The sequence below is a fragment of the Protopterus annectens genome, chromosome 4.part0, assembly GCF_019279795.1.
Source record: "Protopterus annectens isolate FY-2018-M chromosome 4.part0, PAN1.0, whole genome shotgun sequence".
In the NCBI taxonomy this organism is placed as follows: domain Eukaryota; kingdom Metazoa; phylum Chordata; order Ceratodontiformes; family Protopteridae; genus Protopterus; species Protopterus annectens.
In genome coordinates this window covers 1,028,879,768-1,028,894,877 of record NC_056733.1, presented here as the reverse complement: position 1 = coordinate 1,028,894,877, position 15,110 = coordinate 1,028,879,768, and positions in this window count along the sequence as shown.

Genomic DNA, 15,110 nt, shown 5'->3' with positions numbered 1-15,110 from the left:
AGTTTTCTGGGAAATCATTGAGGATTGAAGTCACTAAATAATGATGGACATTTGAAAATGGGAATGAGGTTGTGGAAGGATGTACCTGAGTTTCAGACATTATACCCTTTAGAAAATGCATGCTAATGCAAAACCTGTTATTCTGTTAATTTTCTAACGTTATAGGAGCAACATTTAAAATTGTTCCTATTTTGGAGTTTTTGTTCCCGGACCCCATTATTTTGGTTCATAGGATGATACTAGGCTATTGGCCTAGAGGCCCTTATAAGCCTTGCAAGAATTTTGCTCATGTTGCCACAAAGTCAGCATCTGTTTCCCCTGTCCAGCAGAGACACAGGTGGGATCCCAGGGGTGTATTTTCTATTTCCCATTCGGTCGTCCAGGTTCATCTTAAAGAGGGCTAGTGAGATACTCTGTTTGACTTGGAGAGGGAGTCTGTTCCACAGATGGGGGAGTCTTTGGGGCACAAATCTATCCCACCAATAAGTTCTATTAATGACATAGACCAGGTTGAAGCCTTGCATGCAGGTTGCGCAAGTGGAGTTTGACTTACGGATATGCAGAAACTCCATCAAAACGGGATCTGAGACAGCCTTGTATGCCAGACACAGGTCACCTCTGAGCAGTCTGTACGAGACTAAGTAGAGGGACAGGGCTTTTAGCCTTTCTGTATAGGACAAGTGTTGGAGACCCTGGATTTTCCTGGTCAGGAACCTCTGTGGACTCTCCAGCTGCTGCATGTGCTTGGCAATGTACATGTCGAAGGGGGTATTGTACTTGATAATGGGTCTGATAAGGCAGGAGCACAGGGATGTTATGACCTCCTTGTTCCTGGATGAAATATCCTTACTTATGAGGTGGGCCATATAGAAAGCCTTCCATACAACAGAGGCAATGTGGTGGTCAAAAGTTAGGTTGCTATCAATCTGGGTGCCCAAGTCCCTCACGACTGATTGTGTGCTTAGTATGTTGTTATTAATGTGATAATTAGTGGGGACGCCATTTTCACCAAAAATGATAATGATGCATTTCTTGGCATTCAGTTTGAGGCCATGCTTCTGACATCAGTCATTAGTTGGGTAAGGCCTTCTTGGACGATGTTCACATCACCAGGGGAAGTTAAGACAGTGCCCAGCTTGCAGTCATCTGCAAACTTGGTCAGCCACAGACCACTGGTTTTGGCTTGCACCTCAGTAAAGTATATCCCAAACAGTAGAGGTCCCAAGACTGATCCTTGGGGTATGCTGCTCGTTACGGGTCTGCTACTAGAGGTGGCTTTCCCTATTTTGACTAAGTGGGTTCTGTCAGTGAGCCAGTTAATTACCCATCTGTTAACATATGGGTTGATTCCCAGCTGGGAGAGTTTATCTTTTATGCCCAAGTGCTGAATAGTGTCAAAGACTTTGGCTAGGTTAAGGTAGGCAGTGTACACAGTCTTCCCCTCATCCATGACTTTAGTGATTGTTTCAGAGAAGTCAACCAAGTTTAACAGCCATGATCTCCCTTTGACAAAACCAAACTTTATGGGGGTCAAATGTTTGGAGGTTGCCAATGTCCTTGTTTATAAGGTCCATGATAATGCATTCCATGGCCTTGCAGATCAGGCTAGTTAGGCTGATGGGCCTATAATTGCCTGGGTCGGTGGATGCTCCCCCTTTGTGTAGAGGGATGACTCTGGCTGTCCTCCATTTGGCTGAAATGAAGCCGGTGCTCATGCTTTGGTTGAAAAGGGTGCCTAATGGTGCTGTGAGAGATCTTGCCTGAGTTCATGTAGAATGTAGCCAGGGATGTTGTCAGGTGCCATGGAGGCTGTATTTTTTGCCTTTGAAAGGGCATTAAAGATCTGCTCCCTAGTGATGAGAGGAGGGTGGCAGATGCTGGGGATATCCTGGTTTACTGATGGGGGGTGACGGGGGGGTGAAGTTTTCACTCAACCTGTCTGCCAGCAAGTTGACTATATCTACGGTGTTTGTGTATGTGGTGTTCTTGACCACCAGTTCAGGGCAGATTTGGGTGTTACCTTGGAGATTGCAGACATATGTGAAGAAGGCCTTGTGAATGTCCTTAGTGGATGTGGCCAATTTGGACTCGAAGTTGGTCTTAGAGGATTTCACCAGTTACCTTATTTGCTTGTTCAGACAAAGGAGAGATTGCTTCCAACTTGGCACCTCCTCCTTCTTGGTCCTGGCTGGCAATTTTTTTCTTTTATTATAGAGATTGTTTATTGTTGCTGTCCTCCAGACAGGTTTACTCTTCCTTGAGGAAAATGATTTGGTTCTGTCAGGTATTGCTGAGTCCATGCAGCTATGTAGGTGCTCATATAGTTTTTGGTGTAGTCTTGGACACTGGTGCTAGTTCCATCTGAAGGGATGGTGGCTGAGAAGCTGCTTATACTTGCTCACAGGAGGTTGTAGTCAGCTTTTGAAACATTTTTTTTTGTTTGACCATGGCAAGGGGGGGGTCAGGGTAGATGCTGGCTTTGAAAGTGATCGCTTTATAGTCGGATCTTACCAAGGAGGATGACACTGTAAGGGTGCTACAGTGGCTACCCATGTTGGTTAGTACTAGGTCCAGGATATTTTCACCTCTCATGGGGGTGTCAACCAGCTGATCCAATGCATTGGCATTGACGAAATCTAGGAATCTCTGGGTGTTTGTGTTTAGGCTAGAATAGGTCTTCCACTCTATGGTTGTGTAGTTAAAGTCACCCAGGATCAGGGTAGAGGGTTGAATCTTGATGGATTCAAGTAAGTCCAGAAAGGCAGACTGGGTGTCCTGAGTCATGGTCAGGGGTATGTAGCTAGCTATGATTTGAATAGGTGTTTTGTCAATAGTAACTGCACCTGAGTGTGTCCTCTGTGTCATACTGTTTGACCAGCCTGGAAGTGTGTATGTCTTTTTAAATATTGAAACTCCACCTCCTTTGGCTTTGTAGCCCTCCATTTGGGGTCTGAAAAATATGATAGGAAGAGTAAACAGGTAAAGCTGAGGTGCTATCTGGAGCTTTAAACCAAGTTCAGTGACTGCACAGATGTCAGCATCTTCCAGGGTGAGGAATGTTTGCAATGAGTGTAGTTTCATGTTAAGACTCCTAGAGTTTAGCAGCATGACCTTTACATTTCGCTTAGAAGAATTTTTCACATTGGTATTTTTGATCTCATGACTTTGCCTAAAAAAGGCACTACGGAGGAGGCAAGAGCCTTTGAAAGAAGCCTGAAGCTCAGGGGAGACAGATGAAGGCCATCTCTGGCAAAACATCTTGGTCTGTCAATCATGTCCTCCCAGGCTCTCAGGTACTGGATCCCCTTGGAATAACACCAGGAAATAAGCCAGTTAAGTCAATCATTTTCTGTTTGTATTGAGGCATCATTCTGGATGAAGGTAGGATTATACCTCTCAACTGTCCAGATTTTCGCAAAATGTCCAGATTTTTGCCTCATATTTTTGGTCTGTTCCTCATAAAATTTTTGGTTTTCTGGCAAATCACTAGGATGATCCGAGGACAAAAGTCACCAAATAATGACATACATTTGAATTTCAGGCTTCAAATCCTTCATAAAATGCATGTTAACACAAACCCTGTTACTCAAGAAATGCTCTATGTTTGTAAGAACAATATTTAAATTTGTCCCTATTTTGGGGTCTTTGTCCTCCCATTTTGTCAGGCTTTTTTCCAGATTTCTTGCACTAATAGGTTGAGATGTATGGATAGGATGCTGCTTAAGGCTAGGGACATATCTGCCTGGGACACATACTCAGTGAGCTCTATATCATTCTGAGTGATGGTAGGATGCTGCTTAAGGCTAGGGACATACCTGCCTGGGACACATACTCAGTGAGCTCTATATCATTCTGAGTGATGGTAGGATGCTGCTTAAGGCTAGGGACATACCTACCTGGGACACATACTCAGTGAGCTCTATATCATTCTGAGTGATGGTAGGATGCTGCTTAAGGCTAAGGACATACCTGCCTGGGACACATACTCAGTGAGCTCTATATCATTCTGGGTGATGGTAGGATGCTGCTTAAGGCTAGGGACATACCTGCCTGGGACACATACTCAGTGAGCTCTATATCATTCTGAGTGATGGTAGGATGCTGCTTAAGGCTAGGGACATACCTGCCTGGGACACATACTCAGTGAGCTCTATATCATTCTGAGTGATGGTAGGATGCTGCTTAAGGCTAGGGACATACCTGCCTGGGACACATACTCAGTGAGCTCTATATCATTCTGAGTGATGGTAGGATGCTGCTTAAGGCTAGGGACATACCTGCCTGGGACACATACTCAGTGAGCTCTATATCATTCTGGGTGATGGTAGGATGCTGCTTAAGGCTAGGGACATACCTGCCTGGGACACATACTCAGTGAGCTCTTTATCATTCTGAGTGATGGTAGGATGCTGCTTAAGGCTAGGGACATACCTGCCTGGGACACATACTCAGTGAGCTCTATATCATTCTGAGTGATGGTAGGATGCTGCTTAAGGCTAGGGACATACCTGCCTGGGACACATACTCAGTGAGCTCTATATCATTCTGGGTGATGGTAGGATGCTGCTTAAGGCTAGGGACATACCTGCCTGGGACACATACTCAGTGAGCTCTATATCATTCTGGGTGATGGTAGGATGCTGCTTAAGGCTAGGGACATACCTGCCTGGGACACATACTCAGTGAGCTCTATATCATTCTGAGTGATGGTAGGATGCTGCTTAAGGCTAGGGACATACCTGCCTGGGACACATATTCAGTGAGCTCAATCATGTCTCTCTTCATATAGTCCAGAGAGGTACGTCTTAAGTCATTCACACCAACATGGACTATGACAGAGTCATAACAGTACCTGTTGTTGAGAGACTTGAGTGTGTATGTGTGATATGGTGGATTCTAGCACCTGACAAGCAACTTACCGTAACTTCCTCCTTGTCTAGCCTGGTGAGGGTCACATCTGTGTGTCTCATGATAGTCTCCTTTGACATGTATGTTGGGTTTGTGGGTGGGCCTTAGAGGCTGTGAAACACAGTCCTGTGTACTATGTGTGGTGCTTGGTGCTGTGGGTTGTGATGTGCGTGTGTGTTTTTGCCTTTTGCAGTAAGTTGAGTGGTGTGCTTTTATCTCTACCTGTGAAGAATTAGCCTTTTTGAGACCCTGTATGTATGTATATATATATATATATATATATATATATATATATATATATATATATATATAGGTTCATAGGTTCATAGGTTTATACTAGGCTATCTTCCCTAAGGCATTTATAAGCCTAGCCCAAATTATTGTGGCTTACGCCACCCCTTATATGAAAAAATACTGTGCCCATTAGTTTGTTGTGCCTCTGTCCAGCAGTGACACAGAGATGATTCCCGGGCTAAACCTACGATCTCCCATCCACAGGTCTAGATTTCTCTTGAACAGAGTCAGCGAGGTGCTCTGCCTCACATGGACCGGGATTTTATTCCACAGCATAGGGAGTCACTGAGTGATAAATCTATCCCTCCAGCACGTCCTATTTATATCCGTGCTAAGGTTTAAGTCGCTTGCTCTAGTGGTTTTGGTGGATTTGGATTTTTTGAGGTGGAGCATGCCCATTAATTCTGGGTTGGACATGGCCTTGTATGTCAGGCACATGTCACCTCTGAGCAGATGGTATGCGACTGAATAGAGCTGGAGTTTCTTCAATCTGGCAGCATATGACAGATTTTGGAGTCCCTTTATCCTTTTGGTGAGGAACTTTTGGGGTCTCTCCAATTGCTGCAGATGTCGGGTGAGATACATCCCGAATGGGGCATTGTACTCGATCATTGGTCTGATAAGTGAAGAGTACAGGGGAACAATGACCTCACTAGATCTGGATGTGAATCCCTTCATGATCAGGTGGGCAATGTAGAAAGTCTTTCTAACCACTTTAGCAATGTGAGTGTCAAAAGAAAGGCCACTGTCTACCTGGGTCCCCAGGTCCCTGATAACCTCTTCTGTGCTTAGTGGATTGCCACCTATATGGTAGCTTGGGGTTACCTTGTTTTTCCCGAAGGGTATGACTATACATTTTTGGCGTTTAACTTCAGGCCATGGCTCTGGCACCAGCTATCTGTTTCCGTGAGTCCCTTCTGAAGGATATCCGTGTCCGATGCACTTTCCACTATGGCACCCAGTTTGCAGTCGTCTGCAAACTTTGTCAGCCAAAGTCCTCCCATGTTGGCCTGTACTTCTGAGAAGTAGATGCCAAACAATAGGGGGCCAAGGACCGAGCCCTGTGGGACACCACTTGTGACCGGCTTGGAGTCTGACACAGCGCCAGCAACTCTAACCCTGTGGGTTCTGTCCTTAAGCCAGTTTGCAACCCATCTTGTGACATATGGGTTTACATTTAAGCTGGTAAGTTTTTCTACAATACCCGAGTGGGGTATTGTGTCGAAAGCCTTTGCAAGGTCAAGGTAGGCTGTATGAACTGCCTTTCCCTCATCAATGGCCTTGGTGACTGTTTCGAAGAAGTCGACCAAGTTCAAAAGGCATGATCTTCCCTTGACAAAGCCAAACTGGGTCGGGTCCAATGTCTGCAAGTCCCCTATATCTTTGTTTATGAGCTCCATTATGATCCTCTCCATAGCTTTGCAGACTAGACTTGTTAAGCTTATGGGGCGGTAATTACCAGGGTCCGTGAGGCCGCCTTTGTGGAGTGGGACCACAGTTGCCGTATGCCACTCCTTGGGCACGTATCCTGTGGTAAGGCTGAGATTAAACAGCTGCCTTATGTGCGGGTTTAATTCCTCATTTAGCTCGTGTAGCACACAGCCGGGGACACCATCCAGTCCCATTGATGCTGTGTTTTTAGCTTTAGAGAGAGCAGCTTTCACCTGCGCATTTGAGATGTCCGGGAGGCTACACTCGGCTGGGATAGTTATCTCTCCTTTAGGGGAGGGGGGTGAAGTTTGCACTGAACCTGTCTGCCAGTATGTTGGCAATGTCTGTGGGTTCAGTGATTTTTGTATCATTTTGGACTAATTCTGAGCATATCTGGGAGTTTCCACCCAGGTTCCTAACATAGCTGAAAAAGGCCTTATGATTGTCCTTTGAATCCATGGCAATTTTTCTCTCAAAATTGGCCTTAGTTGATTTTATGAGTGCTCGTATTTTTTACTAATAATGATCAGGGTGACTTCCCTTTTATGGATTTTGTTCTATCATGTAATAGCTTTCTCCTCTTATTGTAAAGTTTGTTAATGGCTGGGGTCCACCAGACTGGACATTTGCCCTTTGTGGAAAGAGTCTTGGTTTTATTTGGGATTGCCTGATCCATGCAGTCCTGGAGGTGTTCATAGAAGGCATTTGTAAGGGCTTCCGCAGCTTGGGTTGTGGTTTCCTCTGGCTCAGGGGCCTTGAAGGATACCACACCAGTCTTGAGTAGTGTGAAGTTTGCTTTAGAGAAGTTCTTCACTATGGTCTTTTTTGTTTGGGGTGGGGGCGGGATGTGGATTTCCAGTGAGATTAGTTTATGATCAGATCTCACCAATGAGGGATATACTTCCGGTGTGGAGCATTTTGTCCCCATGTTTGTGACAATGAGATCTAGTATATTTTCTCCTCTCGTGGGAACAGTGACTAGCTGTTCCATGGCATTTGAATTTATGAACTCCAGGAACCGTTGGGCTAGAAAGTTAGGGCTTGAGTAATGTTCCCAGTCTATATTCGGGTAGTTGAAGTCTATATATATATATATATATATATATATATATATATATATATATATATATATATATATATATATATATATATACATATATATATATATATAATACACATATATATATCCAAAAAACTTCGTAAAAATCAGAATTATCCAATAGCAATGTCGAAAAAACACACTGAGAGCCAGTAATTAGCGCTTTCATCCAATTTAATATGTTGGACTTCTTCAGAATAACATACAATTACAATACAATACTGTATATATAACCAAAGTAATGGTGAAATGACAAGTCATACTGTAGACCAATTAGGAAATATAACTCATGAATTATGTAATAAGAATCCTGTTAAAGCAAGACATTCCACTAACTGAATTATGTATAATGTATTTAGAACCCTGTTCAAAAGTAAACAAAGCCTACCACTAGTAAATATGTAGTTAGTTGTGCCATTTCACAAAACATTTAATGTTTAAACTTTCATTTAGTCCAGGTGGGGCATTAGCATTTAACCTTAGTTGCCATCTTAATTCTTTAACCTCCAATAAAGTATTTCTATCCCCAAAAACATATGAACATAATCAAGCACAATGAATTTAAATCCTGTAGACAAAGGACATATATGACTGTGTTTAGCTAGGGCATTACTAAAATCACATTTTCTTATAGCACAATGCTCCTTGATTCTTGTAGACAGCTTGTATTGTTTTACCAATATAAAATGCTGAACACAATGTGCAGATAGCTGCATAAACAACATTGTCTGAATTGCAGTCAAAATATGTAGTATAATGTATTTTAAAATTATTATGTTTAAAAGTATATGAGGCACCTGTAAGAATATTCTTACAGGCAACGCATTTTCCACAAGTAAACATCCCTTTATTACTGTGAATGACAGGGGGTGTAACAATAAATTGAGTGTCTCTATTTTCAAATAGAGAACGTAAAGATTTAAATTTTTTGTGTGTAAAAACAGGACCTAGCCCTAATTTGTTGTCAACCTCCTGGCTGGAGGTAAGAATATCCCAGTTATTATAAAACACTTTCTTAATAGCTATAGAGTCCCTGCAAATTCGTAGCATAAAAAGTTATCATGCACAGGATGCATGATTTTAGAGAAGAATTTTTTAGACCTACTATTTAGTCTATTGGTACTATAGTTCAAGGTTTGGTATATTCTCTGTATAGAATTTTTAATTTTCCAGCAAACGAACTGGTATCCCCCTCATGTCTTCCTTCAGATACAATAAAGGAATGGATAAGATTAGGGGCCACATTATTTCATGGCAATAATCATGTCCAAATGTCCATCTCAAGTTTGGCCATTTACTACTGTAGCCTTCCTTATACTTCCTGCTCTGTACTTTAGTTTTATGATTCTACCAGACAAACTTTCTACCAACAGGATCACCAAGTAGAATAAACGGGCTGCTGGAGACATTTTTGTCCCTTAATAGTTTTAAGGGAGACAAGAGCAATGGAAGAGGAAAAATATACAAGATGGGAATCAAAACAGTGTTTTTCAAAGAGTAAAGAAGAATATTGTAGAAAATTGTCTGGCAGTTAATGAGGAGGATTAATGCTATGTGATTTTAATGAACTGCTTCCTGCAATCCAGGGTTTGATCCTCAGCCTCCAACTGGCTACGGTGTGACTCTAAGTCACTTAGTCAGTACTCCTGTGTCACCCGGATAAGGGATACTTGTGTCCAGTGGGCTTAGCTAGTTAATCTCCTTCTTCTTTCGGCTTTTCCCAGTTAGGGGTCACCACAGCGGATCACCTGTCTGCTCATGATTGGCAGTGGAGTTTTACGGAGTCGAGTTGCCAGCCCAGCGCCCAACCTTCCACAGAAGGCACAATCATGCACCCACTCATGCCTAGGGCCAATTTAGAGTGTCCAATCCACCAACAGCATGTCTTTGGGTGGACTTGTCTAGTTAATAAATAATATTAAAATATTAAAACATCTGCATAAGCTACACAAGGAATCAAACCAAAGATTTTTAATTCTGCTGTTCCAGATGTGTTTCTTTGAGTTTGGTTCATATGAAAACTTTGGAAGTACCAAAGATTTCCTAGAACAACATTTATACAAATCCTTTACGTCTCTTAAATTCACCAGGACCTACTACAATGAATATCTTAGATGACAGAGACACTAATTTTTTATCCAAAAATACTCGGACCATGCCCCCCTCCCCCATGATCACCAGAAGAAGAGGGAGACCTTCATCCTACAAAGGCGAAGGAAGACAAATGAATCATGGGGAAAGAGGTTTCCTTACAAATTCTCCCACTACTCGTTCTTATTCCCTAAGAAACACTCATTTTTTAGAAAGAGGCCAACCACGAGGAAGACCAAGAAGAGCTCCCACACGCTGAATGTTTCTGATAACAGCTCACACAAACTGAATGTTTCTGATAACAGCTCACACACGCTGAATGTTTCTAATAATAACTTAGTTAATGTTAACTGCAACTCCTTACCTGTAGAAACATATATACCAGATTCTGGAGTTTTCAATTTATCTGGCAGATTTTTACCTGATAATTTCAACAGCTTACTGAAACTAGGTTTTTCTTTTATTCCTGCCTACCGTGCTGACATTTCTTCTTTATTAATAGATTTACGTGTTTATGTTAGGAAACTTAATTTAAAACTTTTATTTCACAAAGATGTAAATGATGTAGAAGATGAAGATGAAAATGTACTATATTCTTACACTAAGCTACCTGTCAAGAAAAGCTTATATAACCCACCACTATGTAATACCCATATCTTTCTTAAGTTATGTGAAAAAGACTTGCGATATGTTTTAAAGCATAACTGTACTTGTAAATGGTTCAACCTTACTAATGAACAGTTAACTGCCTTAAATTCCTTATCAGCAGACAGATCACTAAGAATCATGAGAGCTGATAAGGGCTCAGGTATAGTGTTGATGGAACAAGATAAATACACTCGTATTTTATTAAATGACCTTAATAACAGTGAGTTTTATGCTATGGCTACCCTAACAGATGTCATTCGGCTTTTAAACATATAGATAGAACTATTATTGCATTACATAAATCTAAACAGATTTGTGATGTAATAGCTGATTTTTAACTGTGTCAGAGCCCCAACTAGGAAAATTCTTGAATTCCTAAAATACATAAGGACCAGTTTAATCCTCCTTTTAGACACATAGTGTCGAACAAGAAAACTAAGACAGAAGGTATAGCAGAATTTATTGATTTTGTATTAAACCCTTTAGTACAAGTTTCACCCTATTTTCTAAGGGATTCATGGGATTTCCTTAATCTCCTTTTCTCAACCCTCCTACTGATGAACATACTATTTTAGTTACTTTAGATATTGAATCATTGTATTCTAACATTCCTCATGATATAGGCATAGAATACTTAAGAAATTATTTATCAAAATTTACCACCTTCTCACAGGAAAAAATTAACATGATTTGCTCCTAACTTCTCTAGTATTAAATAACAATTTTTTCACTTTGATGGTAAGATTTTTCATCAAACTAAAGGTGTAGCTATGGGGGCTAAACTAGCTCCTGCCTTTGCAAATTTAGTTTTAGCCTGGTGGGAATGTAACTTTCTAGTATATTTACCTGGTTTTAATAATATTCTTCTGTACCGACGTTACATTGATGACCTCTTTTTGTATGGAAGGGATGTGAGTCTGATTTGTTTACATTTATTAATTCCTTATCTGATAGTATTCCATTTCTAAAGTTTAAGATTTCAGCTTTTGGGAAGCAGGTTAACTTTTAGATGTACTTATTTCCATGAATACAAATTCTTTAACTTGGAACTCTACTATATTTAGGAAAAGACATTCAGAAATAATTATTTACATTTCTGCAGTATGCATCCTCTATTTATGAAAGTTAATATGGCCAGAGGTCAGTACATCAGATTGTCTAGGATTATTTCTGATGATAATGTTTTCCTACGTGAATGTGATGTTTTTAGTTCCTTTCTTATAGAGAGAGGTTACCCTACTGATTTACTGAATTCTATTGTTAAAGATGTAGTCTTTTAAGGCACACTAATTATCCTCCTATTCTTTTAAAAGGCTTCTCTCCGAAGAAAAATACAACCAATAGTATGAATGAAATACAGACTACTCCCCTTGTGACCAGTGAGTGTAGTAACACTATAAATGATATAACCAATACTATGTTTGAATCACGGACTACTCCTTTGTCCTGCACCTCTCAGTACATTTCTCAAATACATAATTCAGGACACTCTCTTTCTACACATAACTCTATAGATAGATTCACTAGTTTCCCAGTTCCTATTTGCAGGGACTCTATAGCTATTAAGAAAGTGTTTTATAATAACTGGGATATTCTTACCTCCAGCCAGGAGGTTGACAACAAATTAGGGCTAGGTCCTGTTTTACACACAAAAAGTTACACCTTTACGTTCTCTATTTGCAAATAGAGACACACAATTTATTGTTACACCACCTGACATTCACAGTAATAAAGGGATGTTTACTTGTGGAAAATGCGTTGCCTGTAAGAATATTCTTACAGGTGCCTCATATACTTTTAAACATAATAATTTTAAAATACATTATACTACATATTTTGACTGCAATTCAGACAATGTTGTTTATGCAGCTATCTGCACATTGTGTTCAGCATTTTATATTGGTAAAACAATGCAAGCTGTCTACAAGAATCAAGGAGCATTGTGCGGCTATAAGAAAATGTGATTTTAGTAATGCCCTAGCTAAACACAGTCATATATGTCCTTTGTCTACAGGATTTAAATTCATTGTGCTTGATTATGTTCATATGTTTTTTGGGGATAGAAATACTTTATTGGAGGTTAAAGAATTAAGATGGCAACTAAGGTTAAATGCTAATGCCCCACCTGGACTAAATGAAAGTTTAAACATTAAATGTTTTTGAAATGGCACAACTAACTACATATTTACTAGTGGTAGGCTTTGTTTACTTTTGAACAGGGTTCTAAATACATTATACATAATTCAGTTAGTGGAATGTCTTGCTTCAACAGGATTCTTATTACATAATTCATGAGTTATATTTCCTAATTGGTCTACAGTATGACTTGTCATTTCACCATTACTTTGGTTATATATACAGTATTGTATTGTAATTGTATGTTATTCTGAAGAAGTCCAACATATTAAATTGGATGAAAGCGCTAATTACTGGCTCTCAGTGTGTTTTTTCGACATTGCTATTGGATAATTCTGATTTTTACGAAGTTTTTTGGATATAGTTTTAGTTCTTCGTTGAATTTTAAAGAGTTTTTTCAGTGTTTGTACACATATATATATATATATTATACAGATATATATATATATATAAATACACATATATATCAAATATGTTTTATATAAATACATATATATATATATATATATATATATATATATATATATATATATATATATTTCATTATTTATTTACTTAAGTAGGTCTGGTCATTAGGGTCAGTTTCAAGAACCCAATACAAAGTTGAGCAACAAAGCATAAAATTATGCATAAATTATACATAAACAACAGGGAGAGCTTAACTTCAAAAACTAGAGAGACAGACAAAGGTTGAGATTATTACTGTAAAATATAAAGTGGTCCACCATGTGTGGAACAAACATACCAGCTTCAAATGTCCAGAATTTTGCTGAATGTATATGGTTTTGCCTCATATTTTTGCCCTGTCTCCTGTAAAATGTTTAATATTCTGGTAAATCACTCAGTCAATAATGCCAGACGTTGGTTCATAGGTTCAGAGGTATATACTAGGCTTAATGACCACCAGGGCCTTTATAAGCCTGGCCACACAGCTCAAACAATTGCATAGCCTGGTAGAATGTGCATCTTAATGGGGTGATATGATGTTAGGAGGATATATTAGTTGGGAGGTTGCTGAAAAGTTATGTGGGGGGGTTATGTTAGTTAGGGAATATTTGCTGTTGTCATCAGTCTATAAGAGGTATGGGGCCAGCCCAGGATGAATTTATGATTACCCATCCAATGTTAGGGAATATTTACTGCCAGCCACTGTCTATAAGAGGCATGGAGGCCAGAACAGGGATGAATTTGTGATTTCCCATGCAATGGTCAAGGTTACATTGGAATAGGGTTAGGGATGGATTCTGTTCCACATGGATGGGGAGCTTATTCCAGAGTATAAGGATCCTTTGAGTCACACATCTATCTCACCAGCATGTTCTATTTATGTCACAAGCATAGTTCAAATCCCTGGATGTAGTGTTTCTGGTGCTGTTCATTTTGTAGATGTGCAAAATCTACATGAGGGTTGGATCTAAGGATGCTTTATATGCCAAGCACAGATTGACTATCAACAACCTGTAGGATTGCCTCTCAACAACCTGTAGGATTGCCTCTCAATAACCCGTAGGAGACTGAGTGTAGAGACAAGGCTCTAAGGTGATCTGTACAGGATAGTGTGTTAATACCCTGAATTATCTGTGTGAGAAACCTCTGTAGGTATTCCAACTATTGCATTTGCCTAATCAGGTACATGCCAAAGGAGGCATTGCACTCAATAATGGGTCTGATAAGGGATGAAAAAAGTAGTATTATAACCTCCTTGGACCTGGATGGACCTTTACTTATAAGCTACAGAAAATAGTTTTCTTACTACCTTGACTACGTGCTGGTAAAAGGCCAGATTACTATTTATATATGTTCCCAGATCTCTAACTACAAGGTCAACACTTAGGGGTGTCTTATAAATAAAGCAATTTGCTGGGTAGACTTTTTTTCCAAAAGGCACTTTAATACACTTCTTTGCATTGAGTTTTAATATGTGAATTTGGCACCATTCATTCGCTTGTATGAGACCCTCTTGCAGGAATTTAGTGTCACGGGGAGGGGGGGATTTATGACCGCTCCCAATATGCAGTCTTCTGTGAACTTGATAAGCCAGAGGCCCTTGACCTTGGCCTTGACCTCCAATAAGTAGATGCCAAACAGGAGTGGGCCCATCACAAAGCCTTCTGGTATTCCACTGGTGACCTGCCTCTTAGTGGAGGTGGTCTCAGCAATCCTGACTTCTAGGGTCCAATCTGTGAGCCAGCTGGTAATCCAGAGTGATGAGTAGGGATTTATACCTAGTTCAGTGAGTTTGTCCACAGTACCTAAATGGGGTATTGTGCAGTATGCACCATTTTCCCTTCATCTATTGCTTTAGTTACTTTCTCAGACAAGTATACCAGGTTAAGTGGGCATGACCTTCCTTTGATAAAGCCAGATTGGGTTGGGTCCATCATCTGAAGGTTGCCGATGTCATTTGTTGATTACTTCCATGATACATTGTTCTGTGGCTTTGCATATTAGACTAGTCAGAGTAATGGAGCTGTAGTTTCCGGGGTCAATTGGTGGTCCACCC